The sequence below is a fragment of the Triturus cristatus genome, chromosome 1_1, assembly GCF_964204655.1.
Source record: "Triturus cristatus chromosome 1_1, aTriCri1.1, whole genome shotgun sequence".
Lineage (NCBI taxonomy): Eukaryota > Metazoa > Chordata > Amphibia > Caudata > Salamandridae > Triturus > Triturus cristatus.
This window is the reverse complement of record NC_140579.1, coordinates 969,629,342-969,655,719: the sequence shown is the minus strand read 5'-3', so window position 1 is coordinate 969,655,719 and position 26,378 is coordinate 969,629,342.

The window sequence follows — 26,378 nt, the reverse complement described above, 5'->3', positions numbered from 1 at the left end:
ACTTTCCAGGGTCAGTGCTGGACTAAAAGAAACAGCACTGGGTTCTCTCCCGATAACAGGTGAGTAAATTGGAATTCATAGTTTGACTGATTCTAGAGGAATATTTGTACGTTTCAAAAATGGACACTTAGAAACTTTTCTGTTGAAAAACACACAAAGGATTCCTATGGAAGGAAATACAAGTTACTGGTAAGTACACTTAGAATTACTTTCCAGGGTCAGTGCTGGGCTAAAAGATGCAGCACTGGGTTCTCTCCTGATTACAGGTGAGTAAATCGGAATTCATAGTTCGACTGATTTTCGAGGAATATTTGTACGTTTCAAAAAAGGACAGTTAGAAACTTTTTTGGTGAAAACCACACAATGGATTCCTATGGCAGGAAATACAAGTTACTGGTAAGTACGCTTAGAATTACTTTTCAGGGTCAGTGCTGGGCTAAAAGATGCAGCACTGGGTTCTCTCCTGATAACAGGTGAGTAAATCGGAATTCATAGTTCGGTTGATTTTAGAGGAAAATTTGTACGTTTCAACAATGGATACTTAGAAACTTTTCTGCTGAAAACCATACAATGGATTCCTATGGAAGGAAATACAAGTTACTGGTAAGTACGCTTAGAATTACTTTTCAGGGTCGTGCTGGGCTAAAAGATGCAGCACTGGGTTCTCTCCTGATAACAGGTGAGTAAATCGGAATTCGTAGTTCCGCTGATTTTAGAGGTATATTTGTACGTTTCAAAAATGTACACTTAGAAACTTTTCTGCTGAAAACAACACAATGGATTCCTATGGAAGGAAATACAAGTTATTGGTAAGTATGCTTAGAATTACTTTTCAGGGTCAGTGCTGGGCTAACAGATGCAGCCCTGGGTTCTCCCCTGATAACAGGTGAGTAAATCGGAATTCACAGTTCGGCTGATTTTAGAGGAATATTTTTGTGCGTTTCAAAAATGGACAATTAGAAACTTTTCTGCTGAAAAACACACAATGCATTTCTATGGAATGAAATACAAGTTACTGGTAAGTACGCTTAGAATTACTTTCCAGGGTCAGTGCTGGTCTAAAAGATGCAGCACTGGGTTCTCTCCTGATAACAGATGAGTAAATCGGAATTTGTAGTTCGACTGTTTTTAGAGGAATATTTTTACATTTCAAAAATGGACACTTAGAAACTTTTCTGATGAAGAACACACAATGGATTCCTATTGAAGGAAATACAAGTTACTGGTAAGTACGCTTAGAATTACTTTCCAGGGTCAGTGCTGGTCTTAAAGATGCAGCACTGGGTTCTCTCCTGATAACAGGTGAGTAAATCAGAATGTGTAGTTCGACTGATTTTAGAGGAATATTTGTACATTTAAAAAATGGACACTTAGAAACTTTTCTGATGAAGACCACACAATGGATTCCTATGGAAGGAAATACAAGTTATTGGTAAGTACTCTTAGAATTACTTTCCAGGGTCAGTGCTGGGCTAAAAAATGCAGCACTGGGTTCTCTCCTGATAACAGGTGAGTAAATCGGAATTCGTAGTTCCGCTGATTTTAGAGGTATATTTGTACGTTTCAAAAATGTACACTTAGAAACTTTTCTGCTGAAAACAACACAATGGATTCCTATGGAAGGAAATACAAGTTATTGGTAAGTACTCTTAGAATTACTTTCCAGGGTCAGTGCTGGGCTAAAAAATGCAGCACTGGGTTCTCTCCTGATAACAGGTGAGTAAATCGGAATTCATAGTTCGACTGACTTTCGAGGAATATTTGTGCGTTTCAAAAATGGACACTTGGAAACTTCTCTGGTGAAAACCACACAATGGATTCCTATGGAAGGAAATACAAATTACTGGTAAGTACGCTTAGAATTACTTTCCAGGGTCAGTGCTGGGCTAAAAGATGCAGCACTGGGTTCTCTCCTGATAACAGGTGAGTAAATCGGAATTCATAGTTCGACTGATTTTCGAGGAATATTTGTACGTTTCAAAAAAGGACAGTTAGAAACTTTTCTGGTGAAAACCACACAATGGATTCCTATGGAAGGAAATACAAGTTATTGGTAAGTATGCTTAGAATTACTTTTCAGGGTCAGTGCTGGGCTAACAGATGCAGCCCTGGGTTCTCCCCTGATAACAGGTGAGTAAATCGTAATTCACAGTTCGGCTGATTTTAGAGGAATATTTTTGTGCGTTTCAAAAATGGACAATTAGAAACTTTTCTGCTGAAAAACACACAATGCATTTCTATGGAAGGAAAAACAAGTTACTGGTAAGTACGCTTAGAATTACTTTCCAGGGTCAGTGCTGGTCTAAAAGATGCAGCACTGGGTTCTCTCCAGATAACAGGTGAGTAAATCGGAATTCATAGTTCGGCTGATTTTAGAGGAATATTTTTGTGCGTTTCAAAAATGGACAATTAGAAACTTTTCTGCTGAAAACCACACAATGCATTTCTATGGAAGGAAATACAAGTTACTGGTAAGTACGCTTAGAATTACTTTCCAGGGTCAGTGCTAGTCTAAAAGATGCAGCACTGGGTTCTCTCCTGATAACAGGTGAGTAAATCGGAATTTGTAGTTCGACTGATTTTAGAGGAATATTTTTACATTTCAAAAATGGACACTTAGAAACTTTTCTGATGAAGACCACACAATGGATTCCTATTGAAGGAAATACAAATTACTGGTAAGTACGCTTAGAATTACTTTCCAGGGTCAGTGCTGGTCTTAAAGATGCAGCACTGGGTTCTCTCCTGATAACAGGTGAGTAAATCAGAATGTGTAGTTCGACTGATTTTAGAGGAATATTTGTACATTTAAAAAATGGACACTTAGAAACTTTTCTGATGAAGACCACACAATGGATTCCTATGGAAGGAAATACAAGTTACTGGTAAGTACTTTTAGAATTACTTTCCAGGGTCAGTGCTGGGCTAAAAAAATGCAGCACTGGGTTCTCTCCTGATACCAGGTGAGTAAATCGGAATTCATAGTTCGACTGACTTTCGAGGAATATTTGTGCGTTTCAAAAATGGACACTTGGAAACTTCTCTGGTGAAAACCACACAATGGATTCCTATGGAAGGAAATACAAATTACTGGTAAGTACGCTTAGAATTACTTTCCAGGGTCAGTGCTGGTCTTAAAGATGCAGCACTGGGTTCTCTCCTGATAACAGGTGAGTAAATCGGAATGTGTAGTTCGACTGATTTTAGAGGAATATTTGTACATTTAAAAAATGGACACTTAGAAACTTTTCTGATGAAGACCACACAATGGATTCCTATGGAAGGAAATACAAGTTACTGGTAAGTACTCTTAGAATTACTTTCCAGGGTCAGTGCTGGGCTAAAAGATGCAGCACTGGGTTCTCTCCTGATAACAGGTGAGTAAATCAGAATTCATAGTTCGACTGATTTTCGAGGAATATTTGTGCGTTTCAAAAATGGACACTTAGAAACTTTTCTGGTGAAATCCACACAATGGATTCCTATGGAAGGAAATACAAGTTACTGGTAAGTACGCTTAGAATTACATTTCAGGGTCAGTGCTGGGCTAACAGATGCAGCCCTGGGTTCTCTCCTGATAACAGGTGAGTAAAGCAGACATCATAGTTTGACTGATTTTAGAGGAATATTTATACGTTTCAAAAATGGACACTTTGAAACTTTTCTGCTGAAACCACACAATGGATTCCTTTGGAAGGAAATACAAGTTACTGGTAAGTATGCTTAGAATTACTTTCCAGGGTCAGTGCTGGACTAAAAGAAACAGCACTGGGTTCTCTCCCGATAACAGGTGAGTAAATTGGAATTCATAGTTTGACTGATTCTAGAGGAATATTTGTACGTTTCAAAAATGGACACTTAGAAACTTTTCTGTTGAAAAACACACAATGGATTCCTATGGAAGGAAATACAAGTTACTGGTAAGTACACTTAGAATTACTTTCCAGGGTCAGTGCTGGGCTAAAAGATGCAGCACTGGGTTCTCTCCTGATAACAGGTGAGTAAATCGGAATTCATAGTTCGACTGATTTTCGATGAATATTTGTACGTTTCAAAAAAGGACAGTTAGAAACTTTTCTGGTGAAAACCACACAATGGATTCCTATGGCAGGAAATACAAGTTACTGGTAAGTACGCTTAGAATTACTTTTCAGGGTCAGTGCTGGGCTAAAAGATGCAGCACTGGGTTCTCTCCTGATAACAGGTGAGTAAATCGGAATTCATAGTTCGGTTGATTTTAGAGGAAAATTTGTACGTTTCAACAATGGATACTTAGAAACTTTTCTGCTGAAAACCATACAATGGATTCCTATGGAAGGAAATACAAGTTACTGGTAAGTACGCTTAGAATTACTTTTCAGGGTCGTGCTGGGCTAAAAGATGCAGCACTGGGTTCTCTCCTGATAACAGGTGAGTAAATCGGAATTCGTAGTTCCGCTGATTTTAGAGGTATATTTGTACGTTTCAAAAATGTACACTTAGAAACTTTTCTGCTGAAAACAACACAATGGATTCCTATGGAAGGAAATACAAGTTATTGGTAAGTATGCTTAGAATTACTTTTCAGGGTCAGTGCTGGGCTAACAGATGCAGCCCTGGGTTCTCCCCTGATAACAGGTGAGTAAATCGGAATTCACAGTTCGGCTGATTTTAGAGGAATATTTTTGTGCGTTTCAAAAATGGACAATTAGAAACTTTTCTGCTGAAAAACACACAATGCATTTCTATGGAAGGAAATACAAGTTACTGGTAAGTACGCTTAGAATTACTTTCCAGGGTCAGTGCTGGTCTAAAAGATGCAGCACTGGGTTCTCTCCAGATAACAGGTGAGTAAATCGGAATTCATAGTTCGGCTGATTTTAGAGGAATATTTTTGTGCGTTTCAAAAATGGACAATTAGAAACTTTTCTGCTGAAAACCACACAATGCATTTCTATGGAAGGAAATACAAGTTACTGGTAAGTACGCTTAGAATTACTTTCCAGGGTCAGTGCTGGTCTAAAAGATGCAGCACTGGGTTCTCTCCTGATAACAGGTGAGTAAATCGGAATTTGTAGTTCGACTGATTTTAGAGGAATATTTTTACATTTCAAAAATGGACACTTAGAAACTTTTCTGATGAAGACCACACAATGGATTCCTATTGAAGGAAATACAAGTTACTGGTAAGTACGCTTAGAATTACTTTCCAGGGTCAGTGCTGGTCTTAAAGATGCAGCACTGGGTTCTCTCCTGATAACAGGTGAGTAAACCAGAATGTGTAGTTCGACTGATTTTAGAGGAATATTTGTACATTTAAAAAATGGACACTTAGAAACTTTTCTGATGAAGACCACACAATGGATTCCTATGGAAGGAAATACAAGTTACTGGTAAGTACTCTTAGAATTACTTTCCAGGGTCAGTGCTGGGCTAAAAAAGGCAGCACTGGGTTCTCTCCTGATAACAGGTGAGTAAATCGGAATTCATAGTTCGACTGACTTTCGAGGAATATTTGTGCGTTTCAAAAATGGACACTTGGAAACTTCTCTGGTGAAAACCACACAATGGATTCCTATGGAAGGAAATACAAATTACTGGTAAGTACGCTTAGAATTATGTTTCAGGGTCAGTGCTGGGCTAACAGATGCAGCCCTGGGTTCTCTCCTGATAACAGGTGTGTAAATCGCAATTCGTAGTTTGGCTGATTTTAGAGGAATATTTGTGCATTTCAAAAATGGACACTTAGAAACTTTTCTGCTGAAAACCACACAATGGATTCCTATGGAAGGAAATACAAGTTACTGGTAAGTACGCTTAGAATTACTTTCCAGGGTCAGTGCTGGGCTAATAGATGCAGCACTGGGTTCTATCCTGATAACAGGTGAGTAAATCGGAATTCGTGGTTCGGCTGATTTTATAGGAATATTCGTACATTTCAAAAATGTACACTTAGAAACTTTTCTGGTGAAAACCACACAATGGATTCCTAAGGAAGGAAATACAAGTTACTGGTAGGTACGCTTAGAATTACTTTTCGGGGACAGTGCTGGGCTAAAAGATGCAGCACTGGGTTCCCTCCTGAAAACAGGTGAGTAAATCGGAATTCATAGTTCGGTTGATTTTAGAGGAAAATTTGTACGTTTCAACAATGGATACTTAGAAACTTTTCTGCTGAAAACCATACAATGGATTTCAATGGAAGGAAATACAAGTTACTGGTAAGTACGCTTAGAATTACTTTCCAGGGCCAGTGCTGGTCTAAAAGATGCAGCACTGGGTTCTCTCCCGATAACAGGTGAGTAAATCGGAATTTGTAGTTCGACTGATTTTAGAGGAATATTTTTACATTTCAAAAATGGACACTTAGAAACTTTTCTGATGAAGACCACACAATGGATTCCTATGGAAGGAAATACAAGTTACTGGTAAGTACGCTTAGAATTACTTTCCAGGGTCAGTGCTGGTCTTAAAGATGCAGCACTGGGTTCTCTCCTGATAACAGGTGAGTAAATCGGAATGTGTAGTTCGACTGATTTTAGAGGAATATTTGTACATTTAAAAAATGGACACTTGGAAACTTTTCTGATGAAGACCACACAATGGATTCCTATGGAAGGAAATACAAGTTACTGGTAAGTACTCTTAGAATTACTTTCCAGGGTCAGTGCTGGGCTAAAAGATGCAGCACTGGGTTCTCTCCTGATAACAGGTGAGTAAATCGGAATTCATAGTTCGACTGATTTTCGAGGAATATTTGTGCGTTTCAAAAATGGACACTTAGAAACTTTTCTGGTGAAATCCACACAATGGATTCCTATGGAAGGAAATACAAGTTACTGGTAAGTACGCTTAGAATTACATTTCAGGGTCAGTGCTGGGCTAACAGATGCAGCCCTGGGTTCTCTCCTGATAACAGGTGAGTAAAGCGGACTTCATAGTTTGACTGATTTTAGAGGAATATTTATACGTTTCAAAAATGGACACTTTGAAACTTTTCTGCTGAAACCACACAATGGATTCCTTTGGAAGGAAATACAAGTTACTGGTAAGTATGCTTAGAATTACTTTCCAGGGTCAGTGCTAGACTAAAAGAAACAGCACTGGGTTCTCTCCCGATAACAGGTGAGTAAATCGGAATTCATAGTTTGACTGATTCTAGAGGAATATTTGTACGTTTCAAAAATGGACACTTAGAAACTTTTCTGTTGAAAAACACACAATGGATTCCTATGGAAGGAAATACAAGTTACTGGTAAGTACGCTTAGAATTACTTTCCAGGGTCAGTGCTGGGCTAAAAGATGCCGCACTGGGTTCTCTCCTGATAACAGGTGAGTAAATCGGAATTCATAGTTCGGTTGATTTTAGAGGAAAATTTGTACGTTTCAACAATGGATACTTAGAAACTTTTCTGCTGAAAACCATACAATGGATTCCTATGGAAGGAAATACAAGTTACTGGTAAGTACGCTTAGAATTACTTTTCAGGGTCGTGCTGGGCTAAAAGATGCAGCACTGGGTTCTCTCCTGATAACAGGTGAGTAAATCGGAATTCGTAGTTCCGCTGATTTTAGAGGTATATTTGTACGTTTCAAAAATGTACACTTAGAAACTTTTCTGCTGAAAACAACACAATAGATTCCTATGGAAGGAAATACAAGTTATTGGTAAGTATGCTTAGAATTACTTTTCAGGGTCAGTGCTGGGCTAACAGATGCAGCCCTGGGTTCTCCCCTGATAACAGGTGAGTAAATCGGAATTCATAGTTCGGCTGATTTTAGAGGAATATTTTTGTGCGTTTCAAAAATGGACAATTAGAAACTTTTCTGCTGAAAACCACACAATGCATTTCTATGGAAGGAAATACAAGTTACTGGTAAGTACGCTTAGAATTACTTTCCAGGGTCAGTGCTGGTCTAAAAGATGCAGCACTGGGTTCTCTCCTGATAACAGGTGAGTAAATCGGAATTCGTAGTTCCGCTGATTTTAGAGGTATATTTGTACGTTTCAAAAATGTACACTTAGAAACTTTTCTGCTGAAAACAACACAATGGATTCCTATGGAAGGAAATACAAGTTATTGGTAAGTATGCTTAGAATTACTTTTCAGGGTCAGTGCTGGGCTAACAGATGCAGCCCTGGGTTCTCCCCTGATAACAGGTGAGTAAATCGGAATTCACAGTTCGGCTGATTTTAGAGGAATATTTTTGTGCGTTTCAAAAATGGACACTGAGAAACTTTTCTGGTGAAATCCACACAATGGATTCCTATGGAAGGAAATACAAGTTACTGGTAAGTACGCTTAGAATTACATTTCAGGGTCAGTGCTGGGCTAACAGATGCAGCCCTGGGTTCTCTCCTGATAACAGGTGAGTAAAGCGGACTTCATAGTTTGACTGATTTTAGAGGAATATTTATACGTTTCAAAAATGGACACTTTGAAACTTTTCTGCTGAAACCACACAATGGATTCCTTTGGAAGGAAATACAAGTTACTGGTAAGTATGCTTAGAATTACTTTCCAGGGTCAGTGCTGGACTAAAAGAAACAGCACTGGGTTCTCTCCCGATAACAGGTGAGTAAATCGGAATTCATAGTTTGACTGATTCTAGAGGAATATTTGTACGTTTCAAAAATGGACACTTAGAAACTTTTCTGTTGAAAAACACACAATGGATTCCTATGGAAGGAAATACAAGTTACTGGTAAGTACGCTTAGAATTACTTTCCAGGGTCAGTGCTGGGCTAAAAGAGGCAGCACTGGGTTCTCTCCTGATAACAGGTGAGTAAATCGGAATTCATAGTTCGGTTGATTTTAGAGGAAAATTTGTACGTTTCAACAATGGATACTTAGAAACTTTTCTGCTGAAAACCATACAATGGATTCCTATGGAAGGAAATACAAGTTACTGGTAAGTACGCTTAGAATTACTTTTCAGGGTCGTGCTGGGCTAAAAGATGCAGCACTGGGTTCTCTCCTGATAACAGGTGAGTAAATCGGAATTCGTAGTTCCGCTGATTTTAGAGGTATATTTGTACGTTTCAAAAATGTACACTTAGAAACTTTTCTGCTGAAAACAACACAATGGATTCCTATGGAAGGAAATACAAGTTATTGGTAAGTATGCTTAGAATTACTTTTCAGGGTCAGTGCTGGGCTAACAGATGCAGCCCTGGGTTCTCCCCTGATAACAGGTGAGTAAATCGGAATTCATAGTTCGGCTGATTTTAGAGGAATATTTTTGTGCGTTTCAAAAATGGACAATTAGAAACTTTTCTGCTGAAAACCACACAATGCATTTCTATGGAAGGAAATACAAGTTACTGGTAAGTACGCTTAGAATTACTTTCCAGGGTCAGTGCTGGTCTAAAAGATGCAGCACTGGGTTCTCTCCTGATAACAGGTGAGTAAATTGGAATTTGTAGTTTGACTGATTTTAGAGGAATATTTTTACATTTCAAAAATGGACACTTAGAAACTTTTCTGATGAAGACCACACAATGGATTCCTATGGAAGGAAATACAAGTTACTGGTAAGTACGCTTAGAATTACTTTCCAGGGTCAGTGCTGGTCTTAAAGATGCAGCACTGGGTTCTCTCCTGATAACAGGTGAGTAAATCGGAATGTGTAGTTAGACTGATTTTAGAGGAATATTTGTACATTTAAAAAATGGACATTTAGAAACTTTTCTGATGAAGACCACACAATGGATTCCTATGGAAGGAAATACAAGTTACTGGTAAGTACTCTTAGAATTACTTTCCAGGGTCAGTGCTGGGCTAAAAAATGCAGCACTGGGTTCTCTCCTGATAACAGGTGAGTAAATCGGAATTCATAGTTCGACTGACTTTCGAGGAATATTTGTGCGTTTCAAAAATGGACACTTGGAAACTTTTCTGGTGAAAACCACACAATGGATTCCTATGGAAGGAAATACAAGTTACTGGTAAGTACGCTTAGAATTACTTTCCAGGGTCAGTGCTGGGCTAAAAGATGCAGCACTGGGTTCTATCCTGATAACAGGTGAGTAAATCGGAATTCGTAGTTCGGCTGATTTTATAGGAATATTCGTACGTTTCAAAAATGTACACTTAGAAACTTTTCTGGTGAAAACCACACAATGGATTCCTAAGGAAGGAAATACAAGTTACTGGTAAGTACGCTTAGAATTACTTTCCAGGGTCAGTGCTGGTCTAAAAGATGCAGCACTGGGTTCTCTCCTGATAACAGGTGAGTAAATCGCAATTTGTAGTTCGACTGATTTTAGAGGAATATTTTTACATTTCAAAAATGGACACTTAGAAACTTTTCTGATGAAGACCACCCAATGGATTCCTATGGAAGGAAATACAAGTTACTGGTAAGTACGCTTAGAATTACTTTCCAGGGTCAGTGCTGGTCTTAAAGATGCAGCACTGGGTTCTCTCCTGATAACAGGTGAGTAAATCGGAATGTGTAGTTCGACTGATTTTAGAGGAATATTTGTACATTTAAAAAATGGACACTTAGAAACTTTTCTGATGAAGACCACACAATGGATTCCTATGGAAGGAAATACAAGTTACTGGTAAGTACTCTTAGAATTACTTTCCAGGGTCAGTGCTGGGCTAAAAAATGCAGCACTGGGTTCTCTCCTGATAACAGGTGAGTAAATCGGAATTCATAGTTCAACTGACTTTCGAGGAATATTTGTGCGTTTCAAAAATGGACACTTGGAAACTTTTCTGGTGAAAACCACACAATGGATTCCTATGGAAGGAAATACAAGTTACTGGTAAGTACGCTTAGAATTACTTTCCAGGGTCAGTGCTGGGCTAAAAGATGCAGCACTGGGTTCTATCCTGATAACAGGTGAGTAAATCGGAATTCGTAGTTCGGCTGATTTTATAGGAATATTCGTACGTTTCAAAAATGTACACTTAGAAACTTTTCTGGTGAAAACCACACAATGGATTCCTAAGGAAGGAAATACAAGTTACTGGTAGGTACGCTTAGAATTACTTTTCGGGGACTGTGCTGGGCTAAAAGTTGCAGCACTGGGTTCCCTCCTGATAACAGGTGAGTAAATTGGAATTCGTAGTTCCGCTGATTTTAGAGGAATATTTGTGCGTTTCAAAAATGGACACTTAGAAACTTTTCTGCTGAAAACCACACAATGGATTCCTATGGAAGGAAATACAAGTTACTGGTAAGCACGATTAGAATTACTTTTCAGGGTCAGTGCTGGGCTAACAGATGCAGCCCTGGGTTCTCTCCTGATAATAGGTGAGCAAATCGGAATTCGTAGTTCGGCTGATTTTAGAGGAATATTTGTATGTTTCAAAAATGGACACTTAGAAACTTTTCTGCTGAAAACCACACAATGGATTCCTAAGGAAGGAAATACAAGTTAATGGCAAGTACGCTTAGAATTACTTTTCAGGGTCAGTGCTGGGCTAAAAGATGCAGCACTGGGTTCTCTACTGATAACAGGTGAGTAAATCGGAATTCATAGTTCGGCTGATTTAAGTGGAATATGTGTACGTTTCAAAAATGAACACTTAGAAACTTTTCTGCTGAAGACCACACAATGGATTCCTATGGAATGAAATACAAGTTACTCGTAAGTACTCATAGAATTACTTTCCAGGGTCAGTGCTGGGCTAAAAGATACAGCACTGGGTTCTCTCCTGATCACAGGTGAGTAAATCGGAATTCATAGTTCGACTGATTTTCGAGGAATATTTGTGCATTTCAAAATTGGACACTTAGAAACTTTTCTGTTGAAAACCACAAAATGGATTCCTAAGGAAGGAAATACAAGTTACTGGTAAGTACGCTTAGAATTACTTTCCAGGGTCAGTGCTGGTCTAAAAGATGCAGCACTGGGATCTCTCCTGATAACAGGTGAGTAAGTCAGAATTCGTAGTTAGACTTATTTTACAGGAATATTTGTACATTTCAAAAATGGACACTTAGAAACTTTTCTGGTGAAGACCACACAATGGATTCCTATGGAAGGAAATACAAGTTACTGGTAAGTATGCTTAGAATTACATTTCAGGGTCAGTGCTAGGCTAACAGATGCAGCCCTGGGTTCTCTCCTGATAACAGGTGAGTAAAGCGGACTTCATAGTTTGACTGATTTTAGAGGAATATTTATACGTTTCAAAAATGGACACTTAGAAACTTTTCTGTTGAAAAACACACAATGGATTCCTATGGAAGAAAATACAAGTTACTGGTAAGTACGCTTAGAATTACTTTCCAGGGTCAGTGCTGGGCTAAAAGATGCAGCACTGGGTTCTCTCCTGATAACAGGTGAGTAAATCGGAATTCATAGTTCGACTGATTTTCGAGGAATATTTGTACGTTTCAAAAATGGACACTTAGAAACTTTTCTGCTGAAAACCACACAATGGATTCCTAAGGAAGGAAATACAAGTTACTGGTAAGTACGCTTAGAATTACTTTTCAGGGTCAGTGCTGGGCTAAAAGATACAGCACTGGGTTCTCTACTGATAACAGGTGAGTAAATCGGAATTCATAGTTCGGCTAATTTAAGTGGAATATGTGTACGTTTCAAAAATGGACACTTAGAAACTTTTCTGCTGAAGACCACACAATGGATTCCTATGGAAGGAAATACAAGTTACTGGTAAGTACACTTAGAATTACTTTTCAGGGTCAGTGCTGGGCTAAAAGATGCAGCCCTGGGTTCTCTCCTGATAACAGGTGAGTAAATCGGAATTTGTAGTTTTGCTGATTTTAGAGGAAAAATTTTACGTTTCATAAATGGACACTTAGAAACTTTTCTGCTGAAAACCACACAATGGATTCCTATGGAAGGAAATACAAGTTACTGGTAAGTATGCTTAGAATTACTTTTCAGCGTAAGTGCTGGGCTAACAGATGCAGCCCTGGGTTCTCTCCTGCTAACAGGTGAGTAAATTGGAATTCGTAGTTCGGCTGATTTTAGAGGAATATTTGTGAGTTTCAAAAATGGACACTTAGAAACTTTTCTGCTGAAAACCACACAATGGATTCCTATGGAAGGAAATACAAATTACTGGTAAGTACGCTTAGAATTATGTTTCAGGGTCAGTGCTGGGCTAACAGATGCAGCCCTGGGTTCTCTCCTGATAACAGGTGTGTAAATCGCAATTCGTAGTTTGGCTGATTTTAGAGGAATATTTGTGCATTTCAAAAATGGACACTTAGAAACTTTTCTGCTGAAAACCACACAATGGATTCCTATGGAAGGAAATACAAGTTACTGGTAAGTACGCTTAGAATTACTTTCCAGGGTCAGTGCTGGGCTAAAAGATGCAGCACTGGGTTCTATCCTGATAACAGGTGAGAAAATTGGAATTCATAGTTTGACTGATTCTAGAGGAATATTTGTACGTTTCAAAAATGGACACTTAGAAACTTTTCTGTTGAAAAACACACAATGGATTCCTATGGAAGAAAATACAAGTTACTGGTAAGTACGCTTAGAATTACTTTCCAGGGTCAGTGCTGGGCTAAAAGATGCAGCACTGGGTTCTCTCCTGATAACAGGTGAGTAAATCGGAATTCATAGTTCGACTGATTTTCGAGGAATATTTGTACGTTTCAAAAATGGACACTTAGAAACTTTTCTGCTGAAAACCACACAATGGATTCCTAAGGAAGGAAATACAAGTTACTGGTAAGTATGCTTAGAATTACTTTTCAGGGTCAGTGCTGGGCTAAAAGATGCAGCACTGGGTTCTCTACTGATAACAGGTGAGTAAATCGGAATTCATAGTTCGGCTAATTTAAGTGGAATATGTGTACGTTTCAAAAATGGACACTTAGAAACTTTTCTGCTGAAGACCACACAATGGATTCCTATGGAAGGAAATACAAGTTACTGGTAAGTACGCTTAGAATTACTTTTCAGGGTCAGTGCTGGGCTAAAAGATGCAGCCCTGGGTTCTCTCCTGATAACAGGTGAGTAAATCAGAATTTGTAGTTTTGCTGATTTTAGAGGAAAAATTTTACGTTTCATAAATGGACACTTAGAAACTTTTCTGCTGAAAACCAAACAATGGATTCCTATGGAAGGAAATACAAGTTACTGGTAAGTATGCTTAGAATTACTTTTCAGCGTAAGTGCTGGGCTAACAGATGCAGCCCTGGGTTCTCTCCTTATAACAGGTGAGTAAATTGGAATTCGTAGTTCGGCTGATTTTAGAGGAATATTTGTGCGTTTCATAAATGGACACTTAGAAACTTTTCTGCTGAAAAACACACAATGGATTCCTACGGAAGGAAATACAAATTACTGGTAAGTACGCTTAGAATTATGTTTCAGGGTCAGTGCTGGGCTAACAGATGCAGCCCTGGGTTCTCTCCTGATAACAGGTGTGTAAATCGCAATTCGTAGTTTGGCTGATTTTAGAGGAATATTTGTGCATTTCAAAAATGGACACTTAGAAACTTTTCTGCTGAAAACCACACAATGGATTCCTATGGAAGGAAATACAAGTTACTGGTAAGTACGCTTAGAATTACTTTCCAGGGTCAGTGCTGGGCTAAAAGATGCAGCACTGGGTTCTATCCTGATAACAGGTGAGTAAATCGGAATTCGTAGTTCGGCTGATTTTATCGGAATATTCGTACGTTTCAAAAATGTACACTTAGAAACTTTTCTGGTAAAAACCACATAATGGATTCCTAAGGAAGGAAATACAAGTTACTGGTAGGTATGCTTAGAATTACTTTTCGGGGAAAGTGCTGGGCTAAAAGATGCAGCACTGGGTTCCCTCCTGATAACAGGTGAGTAAATCGGAATTCATAGTTCGGTTGATTTTAGAGGAAAATATGTACGTTTCAACAATGGATACTTAGAAACTTTTCTGCTGAAAACCATACAATGGATTTCTATGGAAGGAAATACAAGTTACTGGTAAGTACGCTTAGAATTACTTTCCAGGGCCAGTGCTGGTCTAAAAAATGCAGCACTGGGTTCTCTCCCGATAACAGGTGAGTAAATCGGAATTTGTAGTTCGACTGATTTTAGAGGAATATTTTTACATTTCAAAAATGGACACTTAGAAACTTTTCTGATGAAGACCACACAATGGATTCCTATGGAAGGAAATACAAGTTACTGGTAAGTACGCTTAGAATTACTTTCCAGGGTCAGTGCTGGTCTTAAAGATGCAGCACTGGGTTCTCTCCTGATAACAGGTGAGTAAATCGGAATGTGTAGTTCGACTGATTTTAGAGGAATATTTGTACATTTAAAAAATGGACACTTAGAAACTTTTCTGATGAAGACCACACAATGGATTCCTATGGAAGGAAATACAAGTTACTGGTAAGTACTCTTAGAATTACTTTCCAGGGTCAGTGCTGGGCTAAAAGATGCAGCACTGGGTTCTCTCCTGATAACAGGTGAGTAAATCGGAATTCATAGTTCGACTGATTTTCGAGGAATATTTGTGCGTTTCAAAAATGGACACTTAGAAACTTTTCTGGTGAAATCCACACAATGGATTCCTATGGAAGGAAATACAAGTTACTGGTAAGTACGCTTAGAATTACATTTCAGGTCAGTGCTGGGCTAACAGATGCAGCCCTGGGTTCTCTCTTGATAACAGGTGAGTAAAGCGGACTTCATAGTTTGACTCATTTTAGAGGAATATTTATACGTTTCAAAAATGGACACTTTGAAACTTTTCTGCTGAAACCACACAATGGATTCCTTTGGAAGGAAATACAAGTTACTGGTAAGTATGCTTACAATTACTTTCCAGGGTCAGTGCTGGACTAAAAGAAACAGCACTGGGTTCTCTCCCGATAACAGGTAAGTAAATTGGAATTCATAGTTTGACTGATTCTAGAGGAATATTTGTACATTTCAAAAATGGACACTTAGAAACTTTTCTGTTGAAAAACACACAATGGATTCCTATGGAAGGAAATACAAGTTACTGGTAAGTACACTTAGAATTACTTTCCAGGGTCAGTGCTGGGCTAAAAGATGCAGCACTGGGTTCTCTCCTGATAACAGGTGAGTAAATCGGAATTCATAGTTCGACTGATTTTCGAGGAATATTTGTACGTTTCAAAAAAGGACAGTTAAAAACTTTTCTGGTGTAAACCACACAATGGATTCCTAGGGCAGGAAATAAAAGTTACTGGTAAGTACGCTTAGAATTACTTTTCAGGGTCAGTGCTGGGCTAAAAGATGCAGCACTGGGTTCTCTCCTGATAACAGGTGAGTAAATCGGAATTCATAGTTCGGTTGATTTTAGAGGAAAATTTGTACGTTTCAACAATGGATACTTAGAAACTTTTCTGCTGAAAACCATACAATGGATTCCTATGGAAGGAAATACAAGTTACTGGTAAGTACGCTTAGAATTACTTTTCAGGGTCATGCTGGGCTAAAAGATGCAGCACTGGGTTCTCTCCTGATAACAGGTGAGTAAATCGGAATTCATAGTTCGACTGATTTTCGAGGAATATTTGTACGTTTCAAAAAAGGACAGTTAAAAACTTTTCTGGTGTAAACCACACAATGGATTCCTAGGGCAGGAAATAAAAGTTACTGGTAAGTACGCTTAGAATTACTTTTCAGGGTCAGTGCTGGGCTAAAAGATGCAGCACTGGGTTCTCTCCTGATAACAGGTGAGTAAATCGGAATTCATAGTTCGGTTGATTTTAGAGGTATATTTGTACGTTTCAAAAATGTACACTTAGAAACTTTTCTGCTGAAAACAACACAATGGATTCCTATGGAAGGAAATACAAGTTATTGGTAAGTATGCTTAGAATTACTTTTCAGGGTCAGTGCTGGGCTAACAGATGCAGCCCTGGGTTCTCCCCTGATAACAGGTGAGTAAATCGGAATTCACAGTTCGGCTGATTTTATAGGAATATTTTTGTGCGTTTCAAAAATGGACAATTAGAAACTTTTCTGCTGAAAAACACACAATGCATTTCTATGGAAGGAAATACAAGTTACTGGTAAGTATGCTTAGAATTACTTTCCAGGGTCAGTACTGGTCTAAAAGATGCAGCACTGGGTTCTCTCCAGATAACAGGTGAGTAAATCGGAATTCATAGTTCGGCTGATTTTAGAGGAATATTTTTGTGCGTTTCAAAAATGGACAATTAGAAACTTTTCTGCTGAAAACCACACAATGCATTTCTATGGAAGGAAATACAAGTTACAGGTAAGTACGCTTAGAATTACTTTCCAGGGTCAGTGCTGGTCTAAAAGATGCAGCACTGGGTTCTCTCCTGATAACAGGTGAGTAAATCGGAATTTGTAGTTCGACTGATTTTAGAGGAATATTTTTACATTTCAAAAATGGACACTTAGAAACTTTTCTGATGAAGACCACACAATGGATTCCTATTGAAGGAAATACAAGTTACTGGTAAGTACGCTTAGAATTACTTTCCAGGGTCAGTGCTGGTCTTAAAGATGCAGCACTGGGTTCTCTCCTGATAACAGGTGAGTAAATCAGAATGTGTAGTTCGACTGATTTTAGAGGAATATTTGTACATTTAAAAAATGGACACTTAGAAACTTTTCTGATGAAGACCACACAATGGATTCCTATGGAAGGAAATACAAGTTACTGGTAAGTACTTTTAGAATTACTTTCCAGGGTCAGTGCTGGGCTAAAAAAATGCAGCACTGGGTTCTCTCCTGATACCAGGTGAGTAAATCGGAATTCATAGTTCGACTGACTTTCGAGGAATATTTGTGCGTTTCAAAAATGGACACTTGGAAACTTCTCTGGTGAAAACCACACAATGGATTCCTATGGAAGGAAATACAAATTACTGGTAAGTACGCTTAGAATTATGTTTCAGGGTCAGTGCTGGGCTAACAGATGCAGCCCTGGGTTCTCTCCTGATAACAGGAGTGTAAATCGCAATTCGTAGTTTGGCTGATTTTAGAGGAATATTTGTGCATTTCAAAAATGGACACTTAGAAACTTTTCTGCTGAAAACCACACAATGGATTCCTATGGAAGGAAATACAAGTTACTGGTAAGTACGCTTAGAATTACTTTCCAGGGTCAGTGCTGGGCTAAAAGATGCATCACTGGGTTCTATCCTGATAACAGGTGAGTAAATCGGAATTCGTAGTTCGGCTGATTTTATAGGAATATTCGTACGTTTCAAAAATGTACACTTAGAAACTTTTCTGGTGAAAACCACATAATGGATTCCTAAGGAAGGAAATACAAGTTACTGGTAGGTACGCTTAGAATTACTTTTCGGGGACAGTGCTGGGCTAAAAGATGCAGCACTGGGTTCCCTCCTGATAACAGGTGAGTAAATCGGAATTCATAGTTCGGTTGATTTTAGAGGAAAATATGTACGTTTCAACAATGGATACTTAGAAACTTTTCTGCTGAAAACCATACAATGGATTTCTATGGAAGGAAATACAAGTTACTGGTAAGTACGCTTAGAATTACTTTCCAGGGTCAGTGCTGGTCTTAAAGATGCAGCACTGGGTTCTCTCCTGATAACAGGTGAGTAAATCGGAAGGTGTAGTTCGACTGATTTTAGAGGAATATTTGTACATTTAAAAAATGGACACTTAGAAACTTTTCTGATGAAGACCACACAATGGATTCCTATGGAAGGAAATACAAGTTACTGGTAAGTACTCTTAGAATTACTTTCCAGGGTCAGTGCTGGGCTAAAAGATGCAGCACTGGGTTCTCTCCTGATAACAGGTGAGTAAATCGGAATTCATAGTTCGACTGATTTTCGAGGAATATTTGTGCGTTTCAAAAATGGACACTTAGAAACTTTTCTGGTGAAATCCACACAATGGATTCCTATAGAAGGAAATACAAGTTACTGGTAAGTACGCTTAGAATTACATTTCAGGGTCAGTGCTGGGCTAACAGATGCAGCCCTGGGTTCTCTCCTGATAACAGGTGAGTAAAGCGGACATCATAGTTTGACTGATTTTAGAGGAATATTTATACGTTTCAAAAATGGACACTTTGAAACTTTTCTGCTGAAACCACACAATGGATTCCTTTGGAAGGAAATACAAGTTACTGGTAAGTATGCTTAGAATTACTTTCCAGGGTCAGTGGTGGACTAAAAGAAACAGCACTGGGTTCTGTCCCGATAACAGGTGAGTAAATTGGAATTCATAGTTTGACTGATTCTAGAGGAATATTTGTACGTTTCAAAAATGGACACTTAGAAACTTTTCTGTTGAAAAACACACAATGGATTCCTATGGAAGGAAATACAAGTTACTGGTAAGTACACTTAGAATTACTTTCCAGGGTCTGTGCTGGGCTAAAAGATGCAGCACTGGGTTCTATCCTGATAACAGGTGAGTAAATCGGAATTCGTAGTTCGGCTGATTTTATCGGAATATTCGTACGTTTCAAAAATGTACACTTAGAAACTTTTCTGGTGAAAACCACATAATGGATTCCTAAGGAAGGAAATACAAGTTACTGGTAGGTATGCTTAGAATTACTTTTCGGGGAAAGTGCTGGGCTAAAAGATGCAGCACTGGGTTCCCTCCTGATAACAGGTGAGTAAATCGGAATTCATAGTTCGGTTGATTTTAGAGGAAAATATGTACGTTTCAACAATGGATACTTAGAAACTTTTCTGCTGAAAACCATACAATGGATTTCTATGGAAGGAAATACAAGTTACTGGTAAGTACGCTTAGAATTACTTTCCAGGGCCAGTGCTGGTCTAAAAAATGCAGCACTGGGTTCTCTCCCGATAACAGGTGAGTAAATCGGAATTTGTAGTTCGACTGATTTTAGAGGAATATTTTTACATTTCAAAAATGGACACTTAGAAACTTTTCTGATGAAGACCACACAATGGATTCCTATGGAAGGAAATACAAGTTACTGGTAAGTACGCTTAGAATTACTTTCCAGGGTCAGTGCTGGTCTTAAAGATGCAGCACTGGGTTCTCTCCTGATAACAGGTGAGTAAATCGGAATGTGTAGTTCGACTGATTTTAGAGGAATATTTGTACATTTAAAAAATGGACACTTAGAAACTTTTCTGATGAAGACCACACAATGGATTCCTATGGAAGGAAATACAAGTTACTGGTAAGTACTCTTAGAATTACTTTCCAGGGTCAGTGCTGGGCTAAAAGATGCAGCACTGGGTTCTCTCCTGATAACAGGTGAGTAAATCGGAATTCATAGTTCGACTGATTTTCGAGGAATATTTGTGCGTTTCAAAAATGGACACTTAGAAACTTTTCTGGTGAAATCCACACAATGGATTCCTATGGAAGGAAATACAAGTTACTGGTAAGTACGCTTAGAATTACATTTCAGGGTCAGTGCTGGGCTAACAGATGCAGCCCTGGGTTCTCTCCTGATAACAGGTGAGTAAAGCGGACTTCATAGTTTGACTCATTTTAGAGGAATATTTATACGTTTCAAAAATGGACACTTTGAAACTTTTCTGCTGAAACCACACAATGGATTCCTTTGGAAGGAAATACAAGTTACTGGTAAGTATGCTTACAATTACTTTCCAGGGTCAGTGCTGGACTAAAAGAAACAGCACTGGGTTCTCTCCCGATAACAGGTAAGTAAATTGGAATTCATAGTTTGACTGATTCTAGAGGAATATTTGTACATTTCAAAAATGGACACTTAGAAACTTTTCTGTTGAAAAACACACAATGGATTCCTATGGAAGGAAATACAAGTTACTGGTAAGTACACTTAGAATTACTTTCCAGGGTCAGTGCTGGGCTAAAAGATGCAGCACTGGGTTCTCTCCTGATAACAGGTGAGTAAATCGGAATTCATAGTTCGACTGATTTTCGAGGAATATTTGTACGTTTCAAAAAAGGACAGTTAAAAACTTTTCTGGTGTAAACCACACAATGGATTCCTAGGGCAGGAAATAAAAGTTACTGGTAAGTACGCTTAGAATTACTTTTCAGGGTCAGTGCTGGGCTAAAAGATGCAGCACTGGGTTCTCTCCTGATAACAGGTGAGTAAATCGGAATTCATAGTTCGGTTGATTTTAGAGGAAAATTTGTACGTTTCAACAATGGATACTTAGAAACTTTTCTGCTGAAAACCATACAATGGATTCCTATGGAAGGAAATACAAGTTACTGGTAAGTACGCTTAAAATTACTTTTCAGGGTCATGCTGGGCTAAAAGATGCAGCACTGGGTTCTCTCCTGATAACAGGTGAGTAAATCGGAATTCGTAGTTCCGCTGATTTTAGAGGTATATTTGTACGTTTCAAAAATGTACACTTAGAAACTTTTCTGCTGAAAACAACACAATGGATTCCTATGGAAGGAAATACAAGTTATTTGTAAGTATGCTTAGAATTACTTTTCAGGGTCAGTGCTGGGCTAACAGATGCAGCCCTGGGTTCTCCCCTGATAACAGGTGAGTAAATCGGAATTCACAGTTCGGCTGATTTTATAGGAATATTTTTGTGCGTTTCAAAAATGGACAATTAGAAACTTTTCTGCTGAAAAACACACAATGCATTTCTATGGAAGGAAATACAAGTTACTGGTAAGTATGCTTAGAATTACTTTCCAGGGTCAGTGCTGGTCTAAAAGATGCAGCACTGGGTTCTCTCCAGATAACAGGTGAGTAAATCGGAATTCATAGTTCGGCTGATTTTAGAGGAATATTTTTGTGCGTTTCAAAAATGGACAATTAGAAACTTTTCTGATGAAAACCACACAATGCATTTCTATGGAAGGAAATACAAGTTACAGGTAAGTACGCTTAGAATTACTTTCCAGGGTCAGTGCTGGTCTAAAAGATGCAGCACTGGGTTCTCTCCTGATAACAGGTGAGTAAATCGGAATTTGTAGTTCGACTGATTTTAGAGGAATATTTTTACATTTCAAAAATGGACACTTAGAAACTTTTCTGATGAAGACCACACAATGGATTCCTATTGAAGGAAATACAAGTTACTGGTAAGTACGCTTAGAATTACTTTCCAGGGTCAGTGCTGGTCTTAAAGATGCAGCACTGGGTTCTCTCCTGATAACAGGTGAGTAAATCAGAATGTGTAGTTCGACTGATTTTAGAGGAATATTTGTACATTTAAAAAATGGACACTTAGAAACTTTTCTGATGAAGACCACACAATGGATTCCTATGGAAGGAAATACAAGTTACTGGTAAGTACTTTTAGAATTACTTTCCAGGGTCAGTGCTGGGCTAAAAAAATGCAGCACTGGGTTCTCTCCTGATACCAGGTGAGTAAATCGGAATTCATAGTTCGACTGACTTTCGAGGAATATTTGTGCGTTTCAAAAATGGACACTTGGAAACTTCTCTGGTGAAAACCACACAATGGATTCCTATGGAAGGAAATACAAATTACTGGTAAGTACGCTTAGAATTATGTTTCAGGGTCAGTGCTGGGCTAACAGATGCAGCCCTGGGTTCTCTCCTGATAACAGGAGTGTAAATCGCAATTCGTAGTTTGGCTGATTTTAGAGGAATATTTGTGCATTTCAAAAATGGACACTTAGAATCTTTTCTGCTGAAAACCACACAATGGATTCCTATGGAAGGAAATACAAGTTACTGGTAAGTACGCTTAGAATTACTTTCCAGGGTCAGTGCTGGGCTAAAAGATGCATCACTGGGTTCTATCCTGATAACAGGTGAGTAAATCGGAATTCGTAGTTCGGCTGATTTTATAGGAATATTCGTACGTTTCAAAAATGTACACTTAGAAACTTTTCTGGTGAAAACCACATAATGGATTCCTAAGGAAGGAAATACAAGTTACTGGTAGGTACGCTTAGAATTACTTTTCGGGGACAGTGCTGGGCTAAAAGATGCAGCACTGGGTTCCCTCCTGATAACAGGTGAGTAAATCGGAATTCATAGTTCGGTTGATTTTAGAGGAAAATATGTACGTTTCAACAATGGATACTTAGAAACTTTTCTGCTGAAAACCATACAATGGATTTCTATGGAAGGAAATACAAGTTACTGGTAAGTACGCTTAGAATTACTTTCCAGGGTCAGTGCTGGTCTTAAAGATGCAGCACTGGGTTCTCTCCTGATAACAGGTGAGTAAATCGGAATGTGTAGTTCGACTGATTTTAGAGGAATATTTGTACATTTAAAAAATGGACACTTAGAAACTTTTCTGATGAAGACCACACAATGGATTCCTATGGAAGGAAATACAAGTTACTGGTAAGTACTCTTAGAATTACTTTCCAGGGTCAGTGCTGGGCTAAAAGATGCAGCACTGGGTTCTCTCCTGATAACAGGTGAGTAAATCGGAATTCATAGTTCGACTGATTTTCGAGGAATATTTGTGCGTTTCAAAAATGGACACTTAGAAACTTTTCTGGTGAAATCCACACAATGGATTCCTATGGAAGGAAATACAAGTTACTGGTAAGTACGCTTAGAATTACATTTCAGGGTCAGTGCTGGGCTAACAGATGCAGCCCTGGGTTCTCTCCTGATAACAGGTGAGTAAAGCGGACATCATAGTTTGACTGATTTTAGAGGAATATTTATACGTTTCAAAAATGGACACTTTGAAACTTTTCTGCTGAAACCACACAATGGATTCCTTTGGAAGGAAATACAAGTTACTGGTAAGTATGCTTAGAATTACTTTCCAGGGTCAGTGCTGGACTAAAAGAAACAGCACTGGGTTCTGTCCCGATAACAGGTGAGTAAATTGGAATTCATAGTTTGACTGATTCTAGAGGAATATTTGTACGTTTCAAAAATGGACACTTAGAAACTTTTCTGTTGAAAAACACACAATGGATTCCTATGGAAGGAAATACAAGTTACTGGTAAGTACACTTAGAATTACTTTCCAGGGTCTGTGCTGGGCTAAAAGATGCAGCACTGGGTTCTATCCTGATAACAGGTGAGTAAATCGGAATTCGTAGTTCGGCTGATTTTATCGGAATATTCGTACATTTCAAAAATGTACACTTAGAAACTTTTCTGGTGAAAACCACATAATGGATTCCTAAGGAAGGAAATACAAGTTACTGGTAGGTATGCTTAGAATTACTTTTCGGGGAAAGTGCTGGGCTAAAAGATGCAGCACTGGGTTCCCTCCTGATAACAGGTGAGTAAATCGGAATTCATAGTTCGGTTGATTTTAGAGGAAAATATGTACGTTTCAACAATGGATACTTAGAAACTTTTCTGCTGAAAACCATACAATGGATTTCTATGGAAGGAAATACAAGTTACTGGTAAGTACGCTTAGAATTACTTTCCAGGGCCAGTGCTGGTCTAAAAAATGCAGCACTGGGTTCTCTCCCGATAACAGGTGAGTAAATCGGAATTTGTAGTTCGACTGATTTTAGAGGAATATTTTTACATTTCAAAAATGGACACTTAGAAACTTTTCTGATGAAGACCACACAATGGATTCCTATGGAAGGAAATACAAGTTACTGGTAAGTACGCTTAGAATTACTTTCCAGGGTCAGTGCTGGTCTTAAAGATGCAGCACTGGGTTCTCTCCTGATAACAGGTGAGTAAATCGGAATGTGTAGTTCGACTGATTTTAGAGGAATATTTGTACATTTAAAAAATGGACACTTAGAAACTTTTCTGATGAAGACCACACAATGGATTCCTATGGAAGGAAATACAAGTTACTGGTAAGTACTCTTAGAATTACTTTCCAGGGTCAGTGCTGGGCTAAAAGATGCAGCACTGGGTTCTCTCCTGATAACAGGTGAGTAAATCGGAATTCATAGTTCGACTGATTTTCGAGGAATATTTGTGCGTTTCAAAAATGGACACTTAGAAACTTTTCAGGTGAAATCCACACAATGGATTCCTATGGAAGGAAATACAAGTTACTGGTAAGTACGCTTAGAATTACATTTCAGGGTCAGTGCTGGGCTAACAGATGCAGCCCTGGGTTCTCTCCTGATAACAGGTGAGTAAAGCGGACTTCATAGTTTGACTCATTTTAGAGGAATATTTATACGTTTCAAAAATGGACACTTTGAAACTTTTCTGCTGAAACCACACAATGGATTCCTTTGGAAGGAAATACAAGTTACTGGTAAGTATGCTTACAATTACTTTCCAGGGTCAGTGCTGGACTAAAAGAAACAGCACTGGGTTCTCTCCCGATAACAGGTAAGTAAATTGGAATTCATAGTTTGACTGATTCTAGAGGAATATTTGTACATTTCAAAAATGGACACTTAGAAACTTTTCTGTTGAAAAACACACAATGGATTCCTATGGAAGGAAATACAAGTTACTGGTAAGTACACTTAGAATTACTTTCCAGGGTCAGTGCTGGGCTAAAAGATGCAGCACTGGGTTCTCTCCTGATAACAGGTGAGTAAATCGGAATTCATAGTTCGACTGATTTTCGAGGAATATTTGTACGTTTCAAAAAAGGACAGTTAAAAACTTTTCTGGTGTAAACCACACAATGGATTCCTAGGGCAGGAAATAAAAGTTACTGGTAAGTACGCTTAGAATTACTTTTCAGGGTCAGTGCTGGGCTAAAAGATGCAGCACTGGGTTCTCTCCTGATAACAGGTGAGTAAATCGGAATTCATAGTTCGGTTGATTTTAGAGGAAAATTTGTACGTTTCAACAATGGATACTTAGAAACTTTTCTGCTGAAAACCATACAATGGATTCCTATGGAAGGAAATACAAGTTACTGGTAAGTACGCTTAAAATTACTTTTCAGGGTCATGCTGGGCTAAAAGATGCAGCACTGGGTTCTCTCCTGATAACAGGTGAGTAAATCGGAATTCGTAGTTCCGCTGATTTTAGAGGTATATTTGTACGTTTCAAAAATGTACACTTAGAAACTTTTCTGCTGAAAACAACACAATGGATTCCTATGGAAGGAAATACAAGTTATTGGTAAGTATGCTTAGAATTACTTTTCAGGGTCAGTGCTGGGCTAACAGATGCAGCCCTGGGTTCTCCCCTGATAACAGGTGAGTAAATCGGAATTCACAGTTCGGCTGATTTTATAGGAATATTTTTGTGCGTTTCAAAAATGGACAATTAGAAACTTTTCTGCTGAAAAACACACAATGCATTTCTATGGAAGGAAATACAAGTTACTGGTAAGTATGCTTAGAATTACTTTCCAGGGTCAGTGCTGGTCTAAAAGATGCAGCACTGGGTTCTCTCCAGATAACAGGTGAGTAAATCGGAATTCATAGTTCGGCTGATTTTAGAGGAATATTTTTGTGCGTTTCAAAAATGGACAATTAGAAACTTTTCTGCTGAAAACCACACAATGCATTTCTATGGAAGGAAATACAAGTTACAGGTAAGTACGCTTAGAATTACTTTCCAGGGTCAGTGCTGGTCTAAAAGATGCAGCACTGGGTTCTCTCCTGATAACAGGTGAGTAAATCGGAA